The following is a 27,007-nucleotide window of genomic DNA, read 5'->3' on the forward strand; positions in this document are numbered from 1 at the left end:
ATCCTGCGGCGGTATCTACGGTGGATCGTGCTTCTGGTGGTGAGGAGCCCCGAATATCGCTCGTTGAGCTGCAGGTTGTCCTCTCCACTGAGGACAGTGAGGAGTTAGAGGAGCCTGCAGCAACAAACTCCATATCAAACACACCTATTACATTTAGTGCTCCTGCGGCCATGTCCTCCTCTACCGTGGAGGTAGCCGGTCCAAGCACTTTGCCGCAGGGCACCCCAAGTGTCTCCATGCCAGCGTCGACCCCGCGGGGGTTGGTTTGACACAGCAGGACTGCTCCACGATTGGCAGATCTCAGCGGGAACATGGTACATTTGTCCAGGAGGAGTGTTGACATAGGTCAGCAAATCCTCCAGACAATGGGGAGCATATCCCAACAGATGGCCACAATATCTGTAAACATGACCGAGTACATGCCGCAGATGGCAGTGGCCCTGAAGGTGAGAGCCAGGAACACCGGTGCTAGAGGACTACCAGTGTTCCCGAAATGTGGCACTGAACCCCAAGATGCCGCAGCTCCATTGCCAATGACAATTGAGATAATTTCATAGCTGTCCCACAGCTGTTTGAATTTTTTCCAGTTGGCTTTCAAATCACAATGGAGGCGGGAGAGGAATATGCGTGGGAGTTGGCACTGTGGTGGTCATGATAGCTCGCTACAGTTTAGGACTTTGAGTTCGTCACATACATGAACACAGTTCAAATACCCAGAGGACTAGAACAAGTCTAATAGTAAAATATTGTGACCATGTAATTGTAAAACACTTTTTCAATTGAGGCTCGACAATAACCTATGCCACTGTAAGTTTATTTTACTAATGCCTCTAGATTATTTTACAAACTTATGACTATTTATCGCCCTTCACGGATCCACGCATGATGTGTAGGAAGCACGCTCTGCACAGCACTGTTTAACGTCGATTTAGATTGGCTCAAAAAAGTCTTACAGTTCCAATATTTCGGTCATAGATACGTTCGACGAAAGATCGGAAGACTCCACTTCTGACACCATGTATTTTATAGCTTCTTGAACACTCTTAGTTCAACTTAACTCTATTTATTTGGGAGATCTCAGACAGCCATGTGAAGCTTAAGATGGTGTTCCTTCACAGACCCTCTCTCTCAATACATCTCCCTATTCTGCCTAGCTTGAGGGTGCTATACATTATATTGATACCTCCTAGCTAGAGGGCGCTATACATTATCTCGTTATAGTGCCTATGTCGGCTCTTTGCAAGAGCTATCCAATTAGTCCCGCTCTCCCCGCTCTTTCCCCATAGCCCTCTCCATACTGGACTGTGGAATCAACCCAATCAAGAATTCAAACATGGAGCCCAGTGGGGACTGCTGCATTTTCTGTTCATTTAATTTCAATGGATGGAAAGTCATGGGGGCCTGTACATGTGGAGTCCCAATAGGTGCTCTGCATCAGGAGCATTGGAAACAAAAAAATACCTTATAGTCTTTGGGAGCTGACTGTAGTTGGGGTAAAGTTTCAAAGCTGCTGGGCACCTACGAATACCTCGCTAAGTAACCATCACACGTGAGCCTAGACAGTGGAGCCAATAGCACTGTCCCAGTGCAACAGCACTGGGCATGTCTGTGAATCAAAGAGAAAACCTTACAGCATAACACAAGAGCAATGACTTAAAACAAATTCTGTGTGCTTTCACCACCTGGCACATTCTTACAGGGCTTGACAGGGTAGATGCAGGGAGGATGTTTCCTCTGGCTGAGGAGTTTAGAACCAGGGGTCACAGTCTCAGAATAAGGGGTCAGCCATTTAGAACCGAGATGAGGAGAAACTTCTTCACTCACAGGGTGATGAATCTTTGGAATTTTCTACCCCAGAGGGCTGTGGAGGCTCAATCTTTGAATATATTCAAGATAGAGATCGATAGATGTTTGGATATTAAGAGAATCAAGGGATATGGGGATAGTGCAGGAAAGTGGAGTTGAGGTAGAAGATCAGCCATGATCTCATTGAATGGTGGAGCAGGCTTGAGGGCCTACTCCTGCTCCTATTTCTTACATTCTTATGACGTGCTAAGAGTGCATTATGGGGGGGGATGCCCTTAAGGCTGCTGGGATGTACTCACTTAAAAGAAAACTTTAAAAAAAAATATTTGTCAGCCTTTCCAAAGGTGGGGAAGGGAAAATGACAGACTAAAGTAACTCAATGTTGAGACACAAAACAGAACCTGTGGATAAATGATGGAACCCCACAGAGCTTGACCGCTGTTTGATGGATAGCGGAGGTAAGTAGTTACTCCAGAGCGCTCTCCCCACAACACACCCACCGTGTACAGTATCTTTAGGACCCAGGGACCGATATATATATGAAGCTGGCACAATGTACAGCTGGACCACCCAACAGTACCATGTACCAGCTTGATGGCACAAGATTACATGTCATGGAATATTGCCTCTCAGTTTGTGCCATATGTAACACTGGCCCACGTCATGATCTAATACAAAGCTTACAGCTCTTTCATTGCAGCTCATGCAGGCACATATTTCAGCAGCGCACACATTCAAGCTGTGGCTTACAGTGAAAACTGTGCCATGTTCAAATTTCAGAATAAAGTACTTTTGAAGTGTAGTTACTGTTGCAATGTAGGCAAACGCAGCAACCAATGAGTGCACCGCAATGTCCCACAGACAGACGTTGGATCAATGATCAGATAAACTATTACTGAAGATGGATGAGAGATAAATGATGACCAGGGCACCGGGAGAACTCCCCTGTTCTTTTTGAATAGTCCCATGGGATCATTTACTTGCACCAACGCGACAACAACTGCACCTTATATTTCTCATTCCAACTTACCCCGACTGCATTACAAGCGTAAAACTAGGCGATTCAGTGCTGCGGTGACACTGAGCCTCATTTACATATATTATAATTAGGGGCTCGGAGGACAGATCGCAGGAAGGATCCAATCTCGGTAGGGAATTTGATGGCATCAACTTTGGGGCAGGAAAGCAGCAGAAATGGTCTCTACCCTAATTTTATCACCAGGAAAAGTATTTGACCCAATTTCACACTAAAATAACATCAAAACAAGAATGTACCTTTAGTGGCTTGAGCTCAGAATGCAAATTTTTAAAAATAATAAATTTGTTTCGAAACATATTGGGCTGAATTCTATACCAATGCATTTTACTTGTGGGAATGCTTTCATCCATGGCTGTTTGAAGTTGGTTGTATTTATTTTTCTGTAGTGCTTTGTCATTTTGCCATCGAATGCATTAAAGAACGTGTTGGTAACAAGCCCCAGTTTCTGCAACAGTGAAACAGTAAATGTGCAAATCAACAAGGCTAACCATGTCATGGTCTGCACCCCCAGCGCACTTGACTATAAATTGGGGGGAAAATCATTCCCCAAGATTAGCTGAAGTTACATGTGTAATATTGTGCGCAATGATCAAAATTACATTCATATATAGTGCCTTTCAAATCCTCAGGCTGCCCCAAGACACTTCACAGCCAATGAGTTGGGTTTGAAGTGTAGTCACTGTTGTTATAAGCATATGTGGCAGTCAGTTTGCACACAGCAAGATCCCACAAACAGCAAATGAGATAAAGAAAGAAAGAAGACTTGCATTTATATAGTGTCTTTCATGACCTCAGAACATCGCAAAACCAATGAAGTACTTTTTGAAGTGTAGTAATGTAGGAAATGTAACAACCAATTTGCACGCAGCAAGGTCCCACAAACAGCAATGAGACATGACCAGATAATCCGTTACTGACTAGTTTAATCTGTTTTGTTGGTTAGTTGAGGGACAGATGTTGGCCAGGACACTGGAAGAACACTTCCTAGTGCCATAGGATCTTTGATGTCAACCTGACCAGGCCTTGGATTAGCATTGCATCCAAAAGATGGCACCGGCAACAGCAGCACTCCTTCAGTTCTGCACTGAAGTGTCAGCCTAGATTGTGCAATCCAGCCCTGGAGTGGGTCTTAAAGTCACAACCTTCGCACGGCAAAAGTGCGAGCACTGACCCAAACTGACACACAACTTGGCTCAGTGGGTGAGACATTATGGCCAGAATCTTTACCTTGGAGTCGGGTCGGGGGCGTGCGGACCGCGTTGCGGGTCAGGAACCCGAAGATGTGCAGAGCACGTTTTGCGCTGCGCGTTTAACTCAATGTCACCAATTAAAACAGTTTTGTGCTGGTCCCAGCCCAATTAAATGGAGCGGGTCTGAATACATCACCGATGACTCATTATCAGCGCGGATATTTAAAGCAGTCTTGTACGCATCTCATTTGAAGTTTGATGTAGGAGTGCAGCAGGTGGTTTCCAGAGGACGCAATAACTCAATAAAACTGACAAAACTGTGGGTCATGGATGAGGTCAGGAAAGGTAAGTGCAATGTCACATTCACCCACATCCTGATCTGCCTGTCACGCCCAACCCCATCACTCTGCCTTCCCAAGCCTACTCCTGCACATCACTCCTCACACCAACCTACCTTGCTCATCCATCCACTGTCTATGCACCTACTCACATCCCCATCAGACTGACCATCACCGACACTCACCCTCATCCTAATGCAATCTTAGCAAGTAATAGCACGGAAGGAGGCCATTTGCCAATGTCACGCCAACCCCTCATAGTCACCCTCTACAGATGCAGCCAATCCATTCCTTTCACTCATTCTATCATTCTCATTCAAAGTTCTCTTCTTTCGCTTCTTGCAGGAGGAGAGAGTCCAGGGCAATAGGGAGAACCCAAGGTGTCTCTGCAGTCTTCAGTCAATTAACTCCAGCAGAGGAGGTGGCTCCAAAGATCTCTGGAGTTGCAGAGCTGCTGGTGGTGGAAGATGGAGAGAGGGGGACCACCCAGCAACTTGGTGACAGAATTACATCTCATATAGCCACATGGCATACTGCAATCAATCATCTGAAGCACATCTTCAGTATGCCTATTGCTTGCTCTGTAACAATCTGGTGGACATGTGTCTGTCATTATAACTCTCCTCAGCCTCATTGCTTGGTTTATCAAGGGTGTCATCAGCTATGGCTTCAGTTGAAGTTGGTTGTATCTCTTTTTCTGTTGTTCTTTGACTTGTCTTTCATGAGACATTTTGCCAGCGAATGCATTTAAAGAACATGTTGTTAACAAGCCCCACTTTCTGCAACATTGAAACAGTAAATGTGCAATTATTATCAACAAGGCTAACCATGACATGGTCTGCACGTCCAGCGCACTTGACTATAAATTGGAGGGAAAATCATTCCCCAAGGTGAGCTGAAGTCTCCAAGCAGCCAGCCGGTAAGTATGTCTGGAGGTGCAAAGAGCTGAGGGAGGGCGGACTGGCGCAGCACACAAGAGTCATGACAGCTGCCAGGGAATCTGGTGCACACATGCATGATGATCTTTTTATGGTTGCAGACAAGCTGCACATTGAGGGAGTGGAAGCCCTTGTGGTTCACAAACACTCCTGGGTCATGAGGGGGTGCCTTGATGGCCACATGTGTGCAATCGATGACGCCCTGCACCTGTGGGAAGCCAACCAGAGCTATAAAGCCAAGCGCCCACTCAATAACACTGACTTCATCAGTGACAAAGTTCACATAATTGGCTGACTTATCAAATATGACATCGGTCACCTGGGCGATGTATCTGTGGACGGCCGACTGCGAGATTCTGCAAATGTCCGCTGCAAATCCCTGGAAGAAGCCCGAGGTGAAGAAGTTGAGGGCGGTGGTGACTGACAGCCACTGGTAAGGCGTGTCCACCAGGTGCTCTAGGCAACAGGTCTTGCTCCAGCAAGCTACAAATGTCTGCAATGACCTGGCGTGATAAGCTGAACCTCCTGAAGCACTGCTGCTCAGCCATGTCCAGGAAAGCCATCCTCTGCCGGTATACCGTGCTGGGGGTATCGCCTCCGGTGCGGTGCAGCGCTGTGCTGACCCCCTCTCTCCTGTGGAGCATCAGGTCATTGAGGAGGAAGGCTGCTGCTGCTGCTGCTGCTGGTGTTGGGGCTCATCTTGGTCCGATTCTGAGGTCAAAGGTGAGACAGCATATGTGGCACCCATGCTGATCTAATAGATGGCAGGTAAAGTGATCAGAGGCCCAATCCCTCAATGTTGTGATGTGAACAACAATGTTGTGAGAGGGATTTCTGGGGTTGCAGAAGTGACCTGCAAACCCCTGACAGATAAATCTCTGCACAAAATGGAGTCAGCAAGAGCCTTTCCATTAGACAAAGATGCGGGTGTAATGGGGGAGTATTTACGTGCTTTTCCCAGCTCTCAATTAATGGACTCGCACAATGGCCACTGAGTTTCCGTCGCCCTTCGCAGGCGAGATTCCCGAGGTGCGTGAATCCCGTGCGCAAGAAGTTAAAGCCAAAACCTGATTTTAAAAAGCCTCTTAAGGATCTCTGAACAAACATTTAATATTTCAATGTGGTCGCCCACCTGCTGAACGGGTGCGTGGCGCACTGGGAAACACGCACGAGTTAAATAGCGGAAGTCGGCGGGAAGACGCCAGGTTCCCGATGCGCTGGCAATTTCCGCGATTTTTGCTGCCGACCCGTCCTCAAACCGCCGCTCGGAACTGAGAAAATTCTGGCCAATTTCTCTACCCTTCAGGCCATGCCAATAACTGACACATTTCTCCAACCCTAGTCTTGGGATCATTTATCTTCCAATTTAAGGACGAGATATTGGGGTAGATTTTCATCTTGCCAGGTGCACGAAACTGGCAATGCAGCCGCCCGTTATAGAAACATCCCAAACTTCATTTGCATCGATGTACAAGGAAGACATCGCTCGACCAACCTCTGCTGTTGGGTCCATTATTTCTTTTGCTACGAGAATGTGGTTAAGGCCTTAGAAATTCTGTATCTCATTTGCATAAAAGGCGTGGGGGACGTTCCTAGATTGAGAAAAAGAATTGGCTGGAGGCCCAAAATCTCAGTATCTAATCAGCAGAGATGATTCACACGATTCCAGCTTGGAAGCTTTGTTTGTGCAGGAGGCAGGTATAGCCTGGAGAAGGTGGCCGAGGAACTCTTTGCTTGTTGCATCCTGCACAACATACCACTGCAGTCTTGTCACATAGCTGTAGTGCAATTATATCGATGGAGATGCTCATTCCATTCGCCATGATTAGTTTAACCCATGTTTTATGACACATGGAGAGAGGGAGTGGTCATTTTCAGTGCACACTTAGATTGGGAAACACAAGGAATGCAAAATTGTGCACAGCGCACTTGCAATTTTCCAATACTTGGTACTGGTGGGTGAGGCTCTTCATCTCCGGCACGTACATAGACAATTATCACCTTACGGTCAACCACACTATTGTGGCAAAGGATCATTCGGAGAAGAAGGGGTAAATTTTTTATGAAGTCCTGATGCGGTGCTTAGCTTGCTCAGAGAGTGGATCGGACGTGGAGTCTGATTTACCACCCTTCCAGTTTAAAATGACAGAAGGTCAGAAGAATTGGGTGTTGACCTGGACATCCACTTGTCTGCTCTGTCCTCCCAATGAGTAAAGTTCTGCTCCAGGAGCACGAGCTCATAAAATGTACCCCAATGCGTGAGCTAGCACAAGGATGCATGTGACAAAGATACATTATGTAATGAGCAGCACACGCAATGTTAAACACTTCCACATAATTTGCATGTGCCTACCAATACATGTTGTGACACCGGGAACGACTTCTGAAAAAGGGGAGGAGGTAACAAAGATGGGACGGAGCATGTCCAGCCATGCTCACCCCAGGGCTACGGTAAACCAGCACGACAGGGCTGCTTCCAAGAACTCTGTGTTCCTCCAAAACTAGTCTATTGTGCATCCTTTCACCCCATTATTGGTGGCTGTGCATTCAGCTGACTAGGCCCGAATGTCTGGAATTCCCTCCCTAAACCTCTCCACCTCTCTCACCTCCTTGAAGACGCTCTTTAAAACCTACCTCTTTGACTAAGCTTTTCGTCATCTGACATAATGTTTCTTTCTTTTGTTCAGTGTCAAATTTTAGCTGATTAAACTCCTGTGAAGCGCCTTGGGACGTTTCCCTACATTAAAGGTGCTATATAAATTCAAGTTGCTGTTGTGGTAGGAAGGCTAGGCCAACGGGTCCAGTCCTATTATCCTGTGTTCTTTATTCATGGCAAGGGCAACAGTGAAAAAACGTTGGGAGCATTCCTACTTTACTGCGTCCTGAAAGTTCTTTTGTTATGAGTCAGATTGAGGTAATTAGTGAGAAATGCTGCTGCATTGCGAGGTCCCAGTGTTAGGCTCAGAGCAATGAGCAGGAGGGTTTATCGGGCACCTGTGGAAATGCCTGCTGTGCTTTGGCTGTTTGTGTGGTTAACCTAAAGTGCCTTCAGCGGGAGACTGCCTTATCATTCTGGCTACAAAAGCAGAATAAATACTGCGGATGTTGGAAATCTGAAATGAAAACAGAAAATGTTGGAAATACTCAGCAGGTCAGGCAGCATCTGTGGAGAAACATTTCTCTCTCTCCACCTGCTCAGTATTTCCAGCATTTGCTGTTTTTATTACCCTCTGGCTGTTGGCTGCTTGTTTGGGTAACATGTCTTCTGGTTCTTGGTCAGGATCATCTGCGATTGGTTGATGCTGCGTGTATTCTGCAGCCTGCTCCAGGGTCAGGCCCCTTTGTAGCTGGCTCAATAACTTTGACCCACTTCAACAACAACAACAACAACAACAACAACTTGCATTTATATAGCACCTATAATGTCCCACAGGAGTATTATAAAACAAAAAGACTTGACACCAAGCCACATAAGGAGAAATTAGCGCGGGTGACCAAAAGCTTGATCATGGAAGTAGGTTTTAAGGAGCATCTTGAAGGAGGAAAGAGAGATAGACAGACGGAGAGATTCAAGGAGGGAGTTCCAGGTCTTAGGGCTGAGGTGACAGAAGGCACGGCCGCCAACGGTTGAGTGATTACAATCAGGGATGCTCAAGAGGGCAGAATTAGAGGTGCGCAGATATCTCAGGGGATTGTGGGGCTGGAGGAGATTACAGAGATAGGGAGGGGCGAGGCCATGGAGGGATTTGAAAACAAGGATGAGAATTTTGAAATCGAGATGTTGCTTAACTGGAAGCCAATGTAGGTCAGCGAGCACAGGGGTGATGGGTGAGAGGGACTTGGTGCCGTTTAGACACGGGCTGCCGAGTTTTGGATTACCTCAATTTTACATAGGGTAGAATGTGGGAGGCCAGCCAGGAGTGTGTTGGAATAGTCAAATCTAGAGGTAACAAAGGCATGGATGAGAGTTTCAGCAGCGGATGAGCTGAGGCAGGGGGGAGTCGGGCGATGTTACGGAGCTGGAAATGGGCAGTCTTAGTTAAGCTGCGGATATGTGGCCGGAAGCTCATTTCAGGATCAAATATGACAGCAAGGTTGAGAACAGTCTGGTTCAGCCTCAAACAGATGTTGGGGAGAGGGATGGAGTCAGTGGCTAGGGAACAGAGTTTGTGGCGTGGGCCGTAAACAATGGCTTCGGTCTTCCCAATATTTAATTGGAGAAAATTTCTGCTCATCCAGAACTGGATGTTGGACAAGCAATCTGACAATTTATAGACTGTGGAGGGGTTGAGAGAAGTGGTGATGAGGTAGAGTTGGGTGCCATTAGCGTGCATGTGGAAACTGACGCTGTGTTTTCAGATGATGTCAGCAAGAGGCAGCATATAGATGAGAAATAGGAGGGGGCCAAGGATAAATCCTTGGGGAACACCGGAGATAACGGTACGGGAGTGGGTAGAGAAGCCATTGCAGCTTACGATTAGATAGATAAGACCGCTGGACTGTACCTGCTCGTAATATAACGCACACTGTGCATTGGGTGTTTTAGAGGCCTCAGCTCTTTGCGTTGGCATGGTGGCCAAAGATCATATTACCCAGAGCCCCAATGACCTTTGACTGCTGCCTTCTGTGCTTGCACTGCAGTGGATGTAAAACCTTCTGAACAGTGTCACACCAGGGCACAGAACACGCTACCTGAGTACAGCCTGCCTAATTCAAAACAGGCTCTGATGTATCCCTCAACTAACATCAGGAAAAGAGATTAACAGGTCATTTAGCTCATTGCTATCCATGGGACCTTGCTGCGCACAAATTGGCGGCCACATTTCCTACATTACAACAGTGACTACACTTCAAAGGTACTTCATTGGCTGTAAAGCGCTTTGGGACGTCCTGAGTTTGTGATAGGTGCTATATAAATGCAAGTTATTTCTTTCGTTATCAGAAAAGCAAACTGATGGCTAAAAAAATGGGACACAGTGAGTCTACAAGGTTTCTTGCGAAACAGCAGGTCTTCCTGTTCACCGAGAAAATAGAAGTCAACTGCCAAAAAAAAGCCCTGGAGCTAAGACAAGCACATGGCCACACCGCCTGTACTGTAGATCCTGGCTTCAGAGACCCTGATCAGTTTACCCATTCACCGGGCCAGGTCAACTCAGGGTAATTGATCCAAACAAAGACTAACAATCGGGGTCAGATCAGATCACGCACACTAGCAAAGGGAGAAGGAGGAGGGAGGGATAGTGAGGTCCAATGTCAGGCTGTAACTCGCTGCTGGCTAACAACAATGGGCATTGTGCTCTTGCTGCTGACGGGAGCTGCGATGTTTTTAATTATAACCCGCAGTTCCACAGCTCCAGAATTTGACTGGCAAAACACATCCGGAGCCGCAACTAGAGGCTCCATTATTGTCTGCATTTCGGAGTCCATTGTTCGAATGGAAGGCATGATGTCATGAATTTGTTTGTCAAAACAGGGCTGGCTGATAATCAGATTAAAAGCAGAGAGCGTTGAGCTCTGCAGCGTTCTGTTTAGGTCACTTGCTTATCTCAGCGTGAAGGTTTCATCCCTCAAAGTTCAACCTACCCTGCACTGACCGCAACTAGTTATTTCCAGTGTCTACAACAATAACTTGCATTTATGCAGCGCCTTTAACATAAGAACACAAGAAATAGGAGCAGGAGTAGGCCATATGGCCCCTCGAGCCCTCTCCGCCATTCAATAAGATCATGGTTGATCCGATCATGGACTCAGGTCCACTTCCCTGCCCGCTCCCGATAACCCCTTATCCCCTTATCGGTTAAGAAACTGTCTATCTCTGTCTTAAATTTATTCAATGTCCCAGCTTCCACAGCTCTCTGAGGCAGCGAATTCCACAGATTTACAACCCTCTGAGAGAAGAAATTTCTCATCTCAGTTTTAAATGGGCGGCCCCTTATTCTAAGATTAACATCCCAAGGTGCTTTACAGGAGCGTTATCAGACAGAATTTGACACCGAGACACATTAGGAGATATTAGGAGAGGTAACCAAAAGCTTGGTCTTGTTCTTACATTGTTTTGAAATGAATTCCTAGACAGGGATATTCCTAAATTGGAAATTGGAAAGAGGTGACATGATCGGTCGAAGTCAACATGGATTTATGAAAGGGAAATCATGCTTGACAAATCTTCTGGAATTTTTTGAGGATGTTTCCAGTGGAGTGAACAAGGGAGAACTAGTTGATGTGGTGTATTTGGACTTTCAGAAGGCTTTCGACAGGGTCCCACACAAGAGATTAATGTGCAAAGTTAAAGCACATGGGATTGGTGGTGGTGTGCTGACATGGATTGAGAACTGGTTGGCAGACAGGAAGCAAAGAGTAGGAGTAAATGGGTACTTTTCAGAATGGCAGGCAGTGACTAGTGGGGTACTGCAAGGTTCTGTGCTGGGGCCCAGCTGTTTACATTGTACATTAATGATTTAGACGAGGGGATTAAATGTAGTATCTTCAAATTTGCGGATGACACTAAGTTGGGTGGCAGTGTGAGCTGCGAGGAGGATGCTATGAGGCTGCAGAGTGACTTGGATAGGTTAGGTGAGTGGACAAATGTATGGCAGATGAAGTATAATGTGGATAAATGTGAGGTTATCCACTTTGGTGGTAAAAACAGAGAGACAGACTATTATCTGAATGGTGAGAGATTAGGAAAAGGGGAGGTGCAACGAGACCTGGGTGTCATGGTACATCAGTCATTGAAGGTTGGCATGCAGGTACAGCAGGCGGTTAAGAAAGCAAATGGCATGTTGGCCTTCATAGCGAGGGGATTTGAGTACAGGGGCAGGGAGGTGTTACTACAGTTGTACAGGGCCTTGGTGAGGCCACACCTGGAGTATTGTGTACAGTTTTGGTCTCCTAACTTGAGGAAGGACATTCTTGCTATTGAGGGAGTGCAGCGAAGGTTTACCAGACTGATTCCCGGGATGGCGGGACTGACATATCAAGAAAGACTGGATCAACTGGGCTTGTATTCACTGGAGTTCAGAAGAATGAGAGGGGATCTCATAGAAATGTTTAAAATTCTGATGGGTTTAGACAGGTTAGATGCAGGAAGAATGTTCACAATGTTGGGGAAGTCCAGAACCAGGGGTCACAGTCTAAGGATAAGGGATAAGCCATTTAGGACCGAGATGAGGAGAAACTTCTTCACCCAGAGAGTGGTGAACCTGTGGAATTCTCTACCACAGAAAGTTGTTGAGGCCAATTCACTAAATATATTCAAAAAGGAGTTAGATGTAGTCCTTACTACTAGGGGGATCAAGGGGTATGGCGAGAAAGCAGGAATGGGGTACTGAAGTTGCATGTTCAGCCATGAACTCATTGAATGGCGGTGCAGGCTAGAAGGGCCGAATGGCCTCCTCCTGCACCTATTTTCTATGTTTCTATGTTAAAGTTCTTTTAATAAATGCTCTTCCTTTCTCAAGGGACTGACACTTGTTGGGATACCGTTCCATGGGGGCCAGCGGTTCCTCAGTACGTTGCCCGGGCAACCATTCTTCATGGGCACACCCAGACAGTGAGTGCAGGCAAGCTATTGCCGTAGACGGCACGTCACTGCAGCCCGCTCCTGTTCTCACACAATGACCACACAAGCCTTTCCAGCAGGACTCAGGAGGACATTGGTGGGAATCCCAGACCACTATTTTTTTCCCTGCTGACCAGGTCCTGAGACTAAAGGGCTGATTTACTGAAATAAAAACAGAAAATGCTGGAAATTGTAGCGGGTCAGGCAGCGAGAAACCGAGTTAACGTTTCGGGTCTGTGACCCTTCGTCAGAACTGGAAAAGTTTGAGAAGTGCGGGGGCACTGAAAGAGGGAGGGGAGGAAAGAACGAAAGGGAAGGTCTGTGATAGGCTGGAAGGCAGGAGAGATTAGAGAGACAAAAGGGATGATGGGCAAAAATGAGATGGTAATGGGACAAGTTAAGAAACAAAAGAAGAATCTAGATGGGGTGTGAATGGCAGAATCATCACCAGCTGTCATGGGAGAGAGAGAAACCAAGGGTGTGTGTTGCATTGGAGTTTGCATTGCCAGCAGGGAGCCTCGGCGGCTAGCTCTTCACATCTGGAACTCGCGAGTGGTGGGCAATCCACACCTGGAACATGAATTCGGAGATTCAGCCCCAACTCTAGTTTCCCCAAATGCCCCCCCCCCCGACTGCGATTAGCAAACTGAGAATAGACAAGGGGACAAATTTTCCTCTTCAACCCCTGGGTGGCAATCTGCTGCGCCCTTTGAAGAACGTGCCTGATGTTCATTCCGTTAAACTATTGTTTTAATGATGAAGATGCTTTATAAATACAAGTTTCTGTTGTTATTGGAGTTGTCCAAATTATGATAATGGCTGACTGCCCTGCCTGCCCTCAGCACGTGGAGTTTAACAGAGAAGATAGAGGAAATGCATCCGATTCTGAAGTGGCCCACTTTACCTTCACACTGGATGCCAGTGCTGGACAATGGCACTGAGCTTTATATTTTGCCACCAGTCAGTAGGACAGGCACAACATGGAGGAAAGCTCCTTCCACTCTGCCCCAACAATGAGTCTCAGACCCCGCTTCCCACTACCCCTGTGTTGCATTTCATTGCCTGCACATGCCATGCTCATGGCTACCAACATAGTGCCATTGGTGGACATAAGAACATAAGAAATAGGAGCAGAAGTAGACCATTTGGCCCCTCGAGCCTGCTCTGCCATTTAATATCATGGCTGATCTGATCTTGGGCTCAGCTCCACTTCCTTGCCTGTTCCCCATATCCCTTCACTGGGGAGCCAGAAAATAATTTGCTCAATGACCCTGATAAGAGGCGCCCCTTACCCTCGCCTGAAGCAGGTGTTTGGCCCTTTGCGTATGCAAATAAGAGGCCTGACGCCTGTCTGAGGTCCCCTTGCCACGATTGCTTTGCCCTGAGGCAGTCATCGCCATTATGGGCTACACTCAGGAAAACCAGCCCGAGGGATCGCCTGCAACAAACAAGGTAAATAACTAACCTGAATGTAAGCACTCCTGCTCCTCCTGATCCCCATTCTGCACCTCCCGATCGCCACCGCTCCCAACGCATGATCAAGGACCCCCCCCCCCACCCCGCCGCCAGCCTCCTGACTCGTCCCCCGATTACTCACACTCCCATCCCCGAGTTCACCAACTCCATCCCCACAACTACAGGCCCCTGATCTGATTCCGACCCCAATTCTAACCGCTGGTCTGACTCCCGCCCAACCCACAGTCCCACATTGTCTTGCCCTCCTCCTCCCCCCTCCCACCGGGCCCACTTAATTGCAATACAGTTACCCGAGTTTTCTTTCATCGTCATCCAGTTGTCACTGGCAGGTTGGAGGTTTGAGGTCCAATATCTGGGAAACCTCTACACACCCCATCACCCCCTCCCACCTCCCACTCCCCCCCGCCGCCCCCCACCCGCCCCCACCCCCCCGTGCACAAAAATGGGCGCTCCCGAATTTCTGCGCCCAAATGTTCAATTCTACTTGATATTATTTGGCATTGCAAATCTGAAGAAACACAATGAAAATGTGCATTTTAAATGTTGAGTAGATCTTGCCATTGTGAAGAGATGAATTAACTCTGCATATCCCCTTAATGAACCTTGGCACTATTTAACAGGATTCCGCTGCCTTGTAAAACATCCTGTTACTATTCGACTGAAAGTTGATCAAATATCCACAAGCAGCTGGTAGCTAAAGACAAACAGCACAGGAAGATGTGTGTTTAAAACTTTTTTTGGTTGCAGTTAAGGAGTTTCACACCCACGCACAATAGCTACTGAAAAATAGGAAGTATCATGTGAGAATTCTCTTCTATTTTGCACTGGATGTGAAGAAGTCAACCATTAAATACAATGTGAATGCAAAAGTACAGGTGATCTTGAAGCGGGGGAGGGGTGCATAGAATTAATTAAAGCATGAATCAGGAATCAACTGCTCTAATTAGCTTGCAGACTCCCAACTGTAGCGTCAAATTGTCTGCATCATTGATACAAGTGAGAGTCCCAGTCAAGCACATTCATTAGCTCATGGTCCTTGGCTCCGATTTTAGATTTACTTAAGGCAATTTTTTTTTTCTGTTTTTCTGAGATTATTGAATTTGTTTTGTGAATGTTGCTTTTTTCTCTTTAATGTCTGAAATTCTTCATCAGTCCAAAGGTCACTAATGGGAGTTAATAACTGACAAATTAACAACTGATAAATTAATGAATTATAAATTAATGAATTATAAATTAATAACTGATAAATTAATAACTGATAACCTTCCAAAACTAAACATGGTGTTAATGCCAATTGGAACTTGAACCATAGTGATTTTGTAAAAATTAAAACTAAAATATGACGTTATGGTGTGGAACTCTGTCAAGTAACAATTACCAGTCTAGTAGAAACCAGCGGGCAGATTTTCTGGCTAGTCCAATAGACTGCAAGGGCCCAGCATCGGTGAGCAAGGCCAGCAGGCCAAGCGCAGATCCACATCTTCAGATTTGTGCCCGAATTGCACAGCAAGCAATCTTTCACAGGCCCAGGTTGTTCTTATATATTCTTGCACAAAAGTTTATTTCTGGCCTAACATATCAGTTTGTTCCAACGATGTCCATTGGCACATCCGAGAAAAGAAATTCCATGTTAAGAAAGACTTGCATTTATATAGCATCTTTCACAATCACTGGACATCTCAAGCCAATGAAGCACTTTTGGAGTGTAGTCACTGTTGTAATGTAGGAAATACAGCAACCAATTTGTGCACAAGCAAGCTCCCACAAACATCAATGTGATAATGACCAGATAATCAGTTTTTTTGTTATGTTGATTGAGGGATAAATATTGGCCAGGACACTGGGGATAACTCCCCTGCTCTTCTTCAAAATATTGCCCTGGGATCTTTTACATCTACCTGACAGGGCAGACAGAGCTTCAGTTTAATGTCTTATCTGAAAGATGGCACCTCCGTCTCTGCACTGGAGTGTCAGCCTAGATTTTTTTGTGCTGAACTCCCTGGAGTGGGACTTGAACCCACAACCTTCTGACTCAGAGGCAAGAGTGCTACTCACTGAGCCACAGCTGACACTGCATTGGTTAAGCTGCAATGGTTTTATTTGCGTGGGCCCTGGGATGGGCCCTGCTGGGGAATTGCGTAACTCGGAGGGTGGGAGCTGGTTCGAATGACAGCTCAGCTGGCAAGGGTCAGAGGTCATGCCTTTCCCCTTCTGTCCAGCCAGGATTGGAAAAACAGAAACAGACAATCTGCAGCGGCAGTCTGCAAGAGCTGGTAAGGAAGTCCGATCCAGAGGGAGAAAGCTCCCACCTTAAGCTTAGTGCCAACCAGGTTCAGAGAAATGAATGGTCAGAGGAGTGCATTTAATCCACCAACTGGGAGAGTGTGGTTTGCTGTAACATTGTCTACGTTATGAGGAATGAAATACATTAGAATTCATTGTAGAAGTTATACAATTTGTTCCCATATTATTTGTAAATTAAATCAGCGAATTGTTTTTAATTGGTCTTGGTCACTGAAGTGTTCATCAGACCACCTTTTAGAGATAGGAGAAATGCATGTGGGCATAAAACACTAGTTAGGCCACAGCTGGAGTACTGCGGCAGTTCTGGTCACCGCATTACAGGAAGGATGTGATTGCACTGGAGAGGGTACAGAGGAGATTTACGAGGATGTTGCCAGGAGTGGATCTTAGCTATGAGGACGGATTGGATAGGCTGGTTTTTTTTTCCTTGGAACAGAGGAGGCTGAGGGGAGACCTCATTGAGGTGTAAAAAATTATGAGAGGCCTAGATATAGTGGATAGAAAGGGCCTATTTCCCTTAGCAAAGGGTTCAACAACCTGGAGGCATAAATTTAAAGCAATTGGTAGAAGGTTTTAGAGGGGATTTGAGGATAAATGTTTTCATGCAGAGGGTTGTGGGGGTCTGGAACTCACTGCCTGAAAGGGTGGTAGAGGCAGAAACCCTCAACACATTAAAAAAGTACTTGGATGTGCACCTGAAGTGCCATAACCTACAGGGTTACAGCTGCAAAGTGGAATTAGGCTGGATTGCCTCTTCTTGGCCGGTGCGGACACGATGGGCCGAAATGGCCTCCTTCCGTGCTGTAAACCTCTATGATTCTATGATTCTATGACACATACAAGTTTACAGTATCCAGGTCACATAACAATGGGTTTCATTTTCAGAATTTCTGGGTCACACTGAGTAGATATTAGGCAGTAATGGTAAACTCCTGATCATGAAGGATACATGGTCCCCTTCTGGGAGTGAACAGTGACATTGAAACCCAAGAGTGTATCTAGTATAGCTCCAACATTTGTAAATCATTTCCTTTTTATTACACTGCTGTATTTTTCATTGCAGCAAACTAAATTCTTCAAAATGGATATTGGATTGGGCACGCCTCTCTATTTGAATTTTCAGGGGATAGAAAAAGAGGTTAGAAGACAGAATAGGAGGCAGTTATTTTTACACCAGAGACACACAGCCCAAGGTCTTTCCTTGTCTGCACAATGGTATCTTGGAGACCCAGGCACGCCGACTATGTCCAAGTACAGCTTGCTTTTACAACTGCCTTTATAGGCTATGTTTCACCAGGGAGGCAATGACAGAGTTGTGCCGACTGCTGGAATCTGACCTCAGGCAACCTCTACCGCAGGAGTGGCCTCCCAGTGGCAATCAAGGTCAGCATAGCCCTGTGAAACAGGGCATTACCCTCAAGTGCTTCCTGACCTGTCTAATGACCGCAGGTTATTGTGAGTCAGGCAGTAACTAAACCAATACAGAAGCAAAACACTGCGGATGCTGGCAATCTGAAATAAAAACAGAGAATGCTGGAAATACGCAGGAGGCCAGGCAGCATCTGTGGAGAGAGAAACAGGGTTAATGTTTCAGGTCAATGACCCTTCGTCAGAACTAAAGCCCCAGGTGATGGTAAATTTTGGAAACTCTCCATCCATCGGTATCCCATTTTTCAATATCTTACTGCTTGTGCAGGAGTGTTAAGTTAATCAGGGCTTATTGGTGGCCATTATCATTAATTTGCGATCTTTTTTTTTTAAGAGTAGCTGCAGTAACAAAGGAACAAAAAAAGCAGCCCTTGTCACTGCCCCACCAGGGAAGACTTGTTCTGCCCATGCTCCCTTTCCAGCCGTGCCCTCAGTGTGACGAAAATCCAGTTGTGTAACATCACAGCGAGCAGAGTGAGAGGGAGCATTCCTGTGCTTGTTAATTGTGTTCTACCTGTGCCTCCCCTGCTGGACCAGATCATTCCTCCTCCGCGATCCATTGACTCAATCACTTAGGGTTCCAACCTACTACCAACCCAAACAAGGAAGCGGAACACAACAGATACCAGTGGGATTACAAGTCAAGTTGCATTATTTGCTTTCCGGAGGAAGGGTATTCAGAACTAAATGGAAAAATAGACATCTACTTTTAAAAATCCAGGCCCTTGCTATCTGGTTTAATTTAGAAATGTCCGAAATAGTGAACTCCAAGAAAACACACCGTCCGATCATAAATGCACAGATCAGCAAACTGAGATTTACCCATTTCAGGCTGTCACAACAAATTTCAATATTAAAATAGATTGCCGTCTGCCACCACTGGAAGATAGCAGCTGTGGAGACTGGCACTGCATCAATCAGGCAATAAAGCCTCCTGTACACACGTACACCCAGATAACCTGACGTCACATGACGACACTTCTGGGTTAAAGATCAACAAGTGGAAATATCGTCAGCTCAATGGGCCACAAACATTTGGTGTAAAACTCATCTTTTGTAAATATATAAACTGGAACAAAAGCATTTTTATAGAAAATTGATAATTGTTGGTAGCTATGATTATATTACACTTTTTTGTTTGATGTTAATTTTCCAGTTAAACTTGTGCCTAAACTAGCTTCCAACTGGTAGAAATAATTTACTCCCCATCCCCACACACACACACGCACACACACACAGTAATCTACTCCCCACCACCCCCCCACCCCCTCCACACACACACACACACACAAACACACACACAATAATCTACTCCTCACCCCCACACACACACACAATAGTTGCATTGTCCCCATACCACAGTTATGCAATGTGTGCACAACGCAGACATTAATCAACCAATAAATCAGCTTCAGAGCGTCACCGATCATTATTCAGGCGCATTTGTGATTTACATCCCAAAGCAACATGGTGGTTTCATTATTAGTGAGTCCCAGCTCTCTGTTGTTTACTCTCTCCTAAAATCGGAAAGAGGTACAAACCATAAAATGTCCTGCGTGCTTAGGTTTTTGTAGAGCTGCTTATTTTTCCTTCTTGGCTTTAATCCCAGCCCTGCGCTCTGATATAGTTGCAATAGTCTCTCATGAGTACTTTGATTAGGACGTACAGTAGTTTGAACTCTGTGAGCAATTTTCCCCTTGAGGAAGCATGGCAAGTCTCGAGAGCAATTCAATTAAAAGCAGATTCAATGCACTCTTAACACAAAGCAAAATTGTATTTAAGCTGGCAAGACAAAGAACTGCCCAGGATGCTGAAGGATGACTAAGAGCTGGACAATGATATTATGGACTGCTCGGTTAGAGAATAAGAAGAATTAAGGTAATTTGCTCGGGGTCAGCCATCTCTGAGTTATTTTCCCAACTGTGCCTGACAGACAATGCAACATGCAAAATTAATAAACACCAAACCAAACTGAAAGCCCAATGTGGTCTCAATCTTTCCTTTTGTTTCTGTTTCTGGTTCCGAGTCCCTCCCTTTATAAAAAATAGTATCACACTGTGTTAAAGAACAAAATAACCCTCAGCTGAAACACAACAATGTCTTATGTCTCATAGCCAATGCTTTGCCATAATTTGTAGATGGTGGGTAAGATGGCAGCTGACATTTGTGGGTGAAGTACTAAATACAGCTTTTTGGGGAAGCATTTCATTCCTGGTAGTCTAGTTGGGGGAGACGGATGAGTGTGCCTGGTCACTGATGGTCCAGTGAGGTGAGGAGATAGTCTGGTGGTCAAGTGATCAGCATGAACTCCACTCATTTCCTCCAAATTCAAGGTGTTGCTATGGGAACCCGCGTGGGTCCTAGCTATGACTGCCTTTTTGTGGGATATGTGGACCATTGTTTGATCCAGTCCTACTCAGGTCCCCTCCCTCACCTCTTTTCCCGGTACATTGATGACTGTCGGTGCCATTTCCTGCTCTCGCCCTGAACTAGAAAATGTCATTCACTTTGCTTCCAATTTCCACCCTTCCCTCACCTTCACTTGGTCCATCTCCGACACTGCACTCTGGAATGGTTCCAGATTGGAAGGAGGCTAATGTAGTCCCCATTTTTTTTAACAGCGACAAGACAGACCCAGGTAACGATAGGCCCATCAGTTTAACATCAGTAATAGGTAAGATGCTTGAAGGAAGCATAAAGGATGCAATCTATAGATAGGAACATATTAGCGACACCCAACATGGCTTCATAAAAAAGAGGTCATGTCTCATAAATTTAATTGTATTTTTTGAAAAAGTTATAAAGTTGGTGGATGAGGGAAGCCCAGTAAGCATAGAAACATAGAAACATAGAAAATAGGTGCAGGTGTAGACCATTCAGCCCTTCGAGCCTGCACCACCATTCAATAAGATCATGGCTGATCATTCCCTCAGTACCCCTTTCTTGCTTTCTCTCCATATCTCTTGATCTCCTTAGCCGTAAGGGCCATATCTAACTCCCTCTTGAATATATCCAATGAACTGGCATCAACAACTCTCTGCGGTCGGGAATTCCACAGGTTAACAATTCTCTGAGTGAAGAAGTTTCTCCTCATCTCAGTCCTAAATAGCTTACCCCTTATCCTAAGACTGTGTTCCCTGGTTCTGGACTTTCCATTGCCTACTTAAATTTCCAAAAAGCTTTTGATGAGGTACCGCATAAGAGGCTTCTCGATAAAATCGGAGCCTCTGGTATTAGTGGAAATTAAGGGCTGAATTTTCCTCTTTGCCGATATTTAGTGCCCAGGAGGATGAACAGCCGATTTGTTTTGTGCCCGATTGCGCCGGAAAAAAAATACAACTTTCAGCAAAGTAAAATTTAATTTTGGTGCTACGACACCCGAAGTTAAATCTGGGGGTGGTGCTTTAAAAGTCAGTGAGCATGCGCCGGAAAAGAAATAATCACTTTTTCCACGTGACGGATGTGTCCGCACATCCACAGTGAACTTCCTGGTCTAGATCAGCAGCTTGTGAGAACACATTGGGATCGGAGCTGGATGTGGACAGAATTTTAGCTGCAAAAGAGAGATCCAAGGGAAGGGGAAGGAGAAGGAGAAGGAGAAGGGCAAGGGGGAAGGGCCAAGAGATTTCGAGCAGAAGAAATTGAGCCCCTGGTAGATATCATTGAGAGGAGATGGGATGTGCTTGAGAACAAAGAGAGAATGGGACAAAAGAAACTGAAACACTCTCTACTAGCAAAGCTTTGGGACCAAGTTGCAGAAGAGTTTAATGCAGTGACCATGACCCCGAGAAGTGACGTGCAGATCAAAGAGAAGTTACAGGATCTTGGCCAAACAGTTACTGTAAGTAATATTTTTATTTATGCGCTGCAATTACATTTCCAAATGTGACTAATATGTTGTGTGTGTGTGTGTGTGTGTGTGTGTGTGCAGAAGGACCCTCTCTTAAAAAGTTCTAATTTCATCTTTGCAGAGGAAGGTGTCACAGATCAACTGAGAAAGGTCAAAAACTGGAGGAGGTGCGCCAAGTAGGCTGCAACTAACAGTCGTGGAACAGAGGATCAGTGATATGATTCAATCTCGCAAGAGAAGATCAACCACCAATGTGGACACTGGGCCCTGGTTACCAACAGAGGGTGAGCCCTGCAAATTGCACAGTCTGGGTTGGCATCGTGGTCTTTGAAAAGAGCTGTGTGACCCGCGTACTCATGTCACCCTGCCCCCTCTGCCCCCTCTCCTGCTGCTAACCAATTCTCTGCCCTGTTATATTTTGCAGATGTTACACATCAGGAAGAGACAGAAGCTGAAGCAGAAGTCGAAGCAGAACATGATCAGGAAGCCGTCAGTCCAGGTATTCTTCATCAACATCAGGACAAGGATGAGCTGGAGAATGAAGGGCAGCAGGAAGACCCCAATACTGAGATGTTTACATTGGAATTGGAGCCGGTGAACCCCCTGAGGATGCCAGGCCCTTTGCTGAGTGATACAACTGACGGGACATTTCATGGGGTACAGACTGAGGCTGCGGGTCCCAGTGGGTTGCAGCACGCCACATCTGGGAGCCGGCCGAGGAGGGTGGGAAGGAGAGCTCAACCTGAAATGCACGATGCGGGGGACATAGGACAGCTCATGGGAATGAGTAGGGAGAGCACTGAGCTAACGAGATCGCTCCTGGACACCATGGGTGGGGTGAGGGTAGAATTAGTGGGACTGTCAGTAGAAGTAGCAACCGTGTCTGGAGGAATGGGAGCAGTATCGGGACAGATGAGGGAGGGGACGTCGGAGATTAGGGAGGGAATGTCGCAGGCAGCTGTTGCACTGTCAGGACAGATGAGGGAGAGGACGTCGGAGATTAGGGAGGGGATGTCGGAGATAGCTGCTGCAATAAGTGGACACGCCCAGTCTGTCATTGCCCAACAGCAATTGGCAACATCAACTGCTGACACTCACTTACCAATCCCCAGACCAACCTCAGGTAGTGTGTCGCGGGTTGATCCACAGCTGAAGAAGAGTCCGACGATGAACCCGGGCCTTCCACAATGCTGTCTGCTAGGTCTGCCCCTGTCCAACCCCACCAACAACAAATGCGCCTTTGCGCAGAAAGCAGAATAAACCTTGGGGTCAGAGTGAGAAAGCAGAAGTCTGAGGCAACGGGCACGGGTAGGGGTAGAGGCAACGACAGGGGCAAGAGGGGCGCACAGCGCCACGGTCTTTGAATAAGGGGGAGGAGCGATGGCTGCAGCGAGAGTTTATTTGTTGCTGATACTTGTTGTTTTCTTCATTGAAAAGTTTAATGTTTGATACAAAATGTTTTATTAATTAAGTAAAACTGTACAAATATTTAATGAACCTAATTATTTTTAAATAATCCTGCACATTATTTTTTGAATTAAAGCAACTTAAACCAACACAACATTATGTACATTATTATGTATATTATTTTTTCACACTAACAGGTGCAAAGAGTCAACACTGTCGGGCCGTTTAGCCTTCAGGCAGCAAAGCGATCACAGATTAGCTGCTGACGTAAGTCTCTAGCTATGGCTATAGGTGCACGAGGCCGCCTCCTCCGCCGTTGTCCTGCGGGTTGAGGTGGTGGCATGGGTTCGTCCTCCTCCTCCTGCTGCTGGTCCTTCTCGTCCTCCTCCTGCTGCTGGTCCTCCTCATCCTTGTCCTCGTTGTCAGCCTCCTCCTCCTCTTCTTTCCCCCACCCCCTTCTCCCCTCAGGAGGATCTTCAATGCCCTGTGCCTGGCCCTTCATGATGGCCAAGTTGAGCAGCATGCAGCACACCACAGTGAAGTGACCGATGTGGTGAGGGGCATATTGCAGGTAGCCTCCAGAGTGGTCCAAGCATCAGAAGTGCTGCTTCAATATGTCAATTGTCCGCTCTATGATGCTCCATGTCATGCGACATGTTGTACCAACGCTCAGGTTCAGTGAGGGTATTGCGTAGTGAGGTCACAATCCAGGTGGCGAGCCCATACCCTTTGTCCCTGAGCAATCAGCTGTGCCCTTCTGGCAGCTCCTGAAACATCACCGATATAGCGCCCTCACATAGGATGAAAGCATCATGAATGCCCCCTGGGTATTTCGCATCCACTGCCATGATCCGATGCATATCATCGCAGACGAGCTGCACGTTTAGGGAATGGAACACTTTCCTGTTGCGATAAACGTCGGAGTCATCCAAAGGTGCTCTCAAGGTGAAGTGGGTACAGTCGATCACACCCTGTATCTTTGGGAAGTCAGCAATTCTGGAGAACCCCACAGCCCTGTCTCGCATTGCCTGCGTGGTCATAGGGAAATTGATGAACTGATCCCTTTTAGCATTCAGTGCAGCAGTCACCTGTTGAATGCAACAAAGTGTGGCGTGCTGCGAGAAGCAGCATATGTCCCCAGTTGCTGCTTGGGATGAGCCAGAAGCATAGAAGGCAAGTACTGCAGTGACCTTCACTTCCACAGGTAGGGCAGTCCTCCTGCCACTTCTTGGCTGAATGGCTGACCTGACTAGCTGGCAGATCTCTGTGATGACCCCCTTTCTAAATCGCAGCCTGTGAATGCAGTCTGCCTCACTCAGGTGTAGGTATGAGCACCTGTCCCTGTAGATTCGATCAGGGTATGGCCTCCTCCCCATTAATGGCTGAGCGATCTGCTTTCTGCGACGACGGCATCGTATTATCTGCCACCTCTGCATGGCATACATGTAAACCAATCTTATTACATGAGGCATAGTAATATTTGCATCCATAATTATTATTTTTAATTTTGTTATTCTTGTTATGAGACAGTACTTACTGAAGCTCTCACACCTTTGCTGGGTGACGCCCGAGTAGAACGGACCACATCCTGGTCTGCGCATGCGCAACACTAAGCTCTGTCTCTATGGAGACACGGCGCACAGTGATTTATGGCAGAATTTATAGCTTTTGCAGAAATGCGTATGTTTGCTGTCTCCGATGCACAGTTCGGAGTGCATGCCGGCAGGATCGCTCCCTCGGCCGGACAGAAACACAGGAACTTGACGCTCAGTTTGGAAAGAAACCCGGGGAGAGTGGAATCCAAGCGCCGAGCTCCTGTGCTTGTGTCCGGGAGTGATCCTGCCGCCGGCTGGCCGGCACTCCTTCGACCCGTGCCTGGAGCCCCGGGAGCAGAGATTCTGTGGTCGGGTGGAGTCACAATTTGCCCATTCTCAAAAACATTCTGTGGGAAAAATTAACTTTCCAAGTTATTTTCCATGTTCCCTCTGCAAAAATCATCATGAATTTGTGTTTTAATTGTCTTCTTCCCTTTCTCCAAAAACTCAGAAATATACTCAGCGCCGGTTTCCTTAAGTTAATGTAGGCTTTTCTGATCAGTACTTAAGGCACCGCCCTGAAAAAAATCAGTGTTGGCGAAAATGGATTAAATGGCCAAAAGGAGCAAAAATGGCGCGGAAATCAGTTTTCAACCAGACCTGCGCCAAAAAATCTGCTGTACAAAAAATCCAGCGCTGACAGTCGCCACCGGCGTACAAACAAAGATTGCTCAAAAAAAAACAGCGGACGCCAAAAAAACGGCGCCCAATGGTGGCGAAAACTCAGTGCATATTGAGTTGCCTTCAGAACTGACTGGCAGGACACAGGCAAAAGTAGTTATAGATGGATTTGGATCTGTTTGGAGACCGGTCACCAGTGGTGTCCCACAGGGATCATTGCTTTTTACTATTTTTATTCATCCTCTGGATTTTGGGGTTGGCGGCACAATTTGTAAATTTGCAGATGCATACCAAGATCTGTGCAAGTGTTAGAACTGTAGAAATGCTCTTCTGATTCAGGCAGATCTTAATGTGTTGGGAGATTGGGCTCAAGACTGGAAAATGATGTATAACTTAGATAAGTGCTGTGTTATGCATGTGGGCAGGGCAAATGCTCAACATTCATACACACTCCAGGGAAAGGCATTAAAGATGGTGGAGATAGAAAGAGATTGGGGTATTCGAGTGCATACATTCTTAAAGGTACATGAGCAATTGCCGTGCAATGATAGCTAGAGCAAATAGTGTTGGGGTGTAATTATTGAACAATTGAGCATAATACGAGGTGTACTGTATTGTCCTTGAACAAAACCTTAGTCAGGCCGCACTTGGAATATTGTGTCCAGTTTGGTCTCCTCACTCGGTGGGTGATATTGAGGCTCTGGAAAGAATGCACTAGACAAATTCCAAATCTCAGTTATCAAGATCGGCTAAAAGAGTTGGGACTCTATACCTGAGAGTGGCATAGACTTAGGGGGAACTGATTGAGGTTTATATGATAATGAAGGGAATAGCCAGTGTTCCAGCTGACAGCTTATTTCAATTCAATAGGTTAGACAGAACCAGGGGGCACAAATTTAACTTGCATAGGGATAGATCTAGGTTAGACATCAGCAGGTGGTTCTTTTCCCAGTGAATAGTAGACCTCTGGAACAAGCTGAATTCCGTCAAGTGAAAGCTGGATTTGTTTCTGGCTGTGGCACAGATCACCTCTTACAGAAGGTAGGCCCTGCATGAGAATTCAAGACCAGAGTGATCTCCTGGACTAGTTTCGATCACCTAGGTGGGTCGGAGAGGAATTTCCCAGATTTTTTTCCGCCAAATTGGCCTGGGTTTTTTATCTGTTTCTTTGCCTCTCCCAGGAGATCACATGGTTTCAGGTAGGGTGGAGTGTATATGTTGTGATTAGTGGGAAAGATTAGTGGGAAAGCGGGTTGTGTAGAGGACACAGAGAGGCTGCAAAGAGATTTGGGTAGGTTAAGCGAATGGGCTAAGGTTTGGCAGATGGAATACAATGCCAGAAAATGTGAGGTCATCCACCTTGGAAAAAAAACACAGTAAAAGGGAATATTATTTGAATGGGGAGAAATTACAACATGCTGCGGTACAGAGGGACCTGGGGGTCCTTGTGCATG

The sequence above is a fragment of the Pristiophorus japonicus genome, chromosome 17 (assembly GCF_044704955.1).
Source record: "Pristiophorus japonicus isolate sPriJap1 chromosome 17, sPriJap1.hap1, whole genome shotgun sequence".
Classification (NCBI taxonomy): domain Eukaryota; kingdom Metazoa; phylum Chordata; class Chondrichthyes; family Pristiophoridae; genus Pristiophorus; species Pristiophorus japonicus.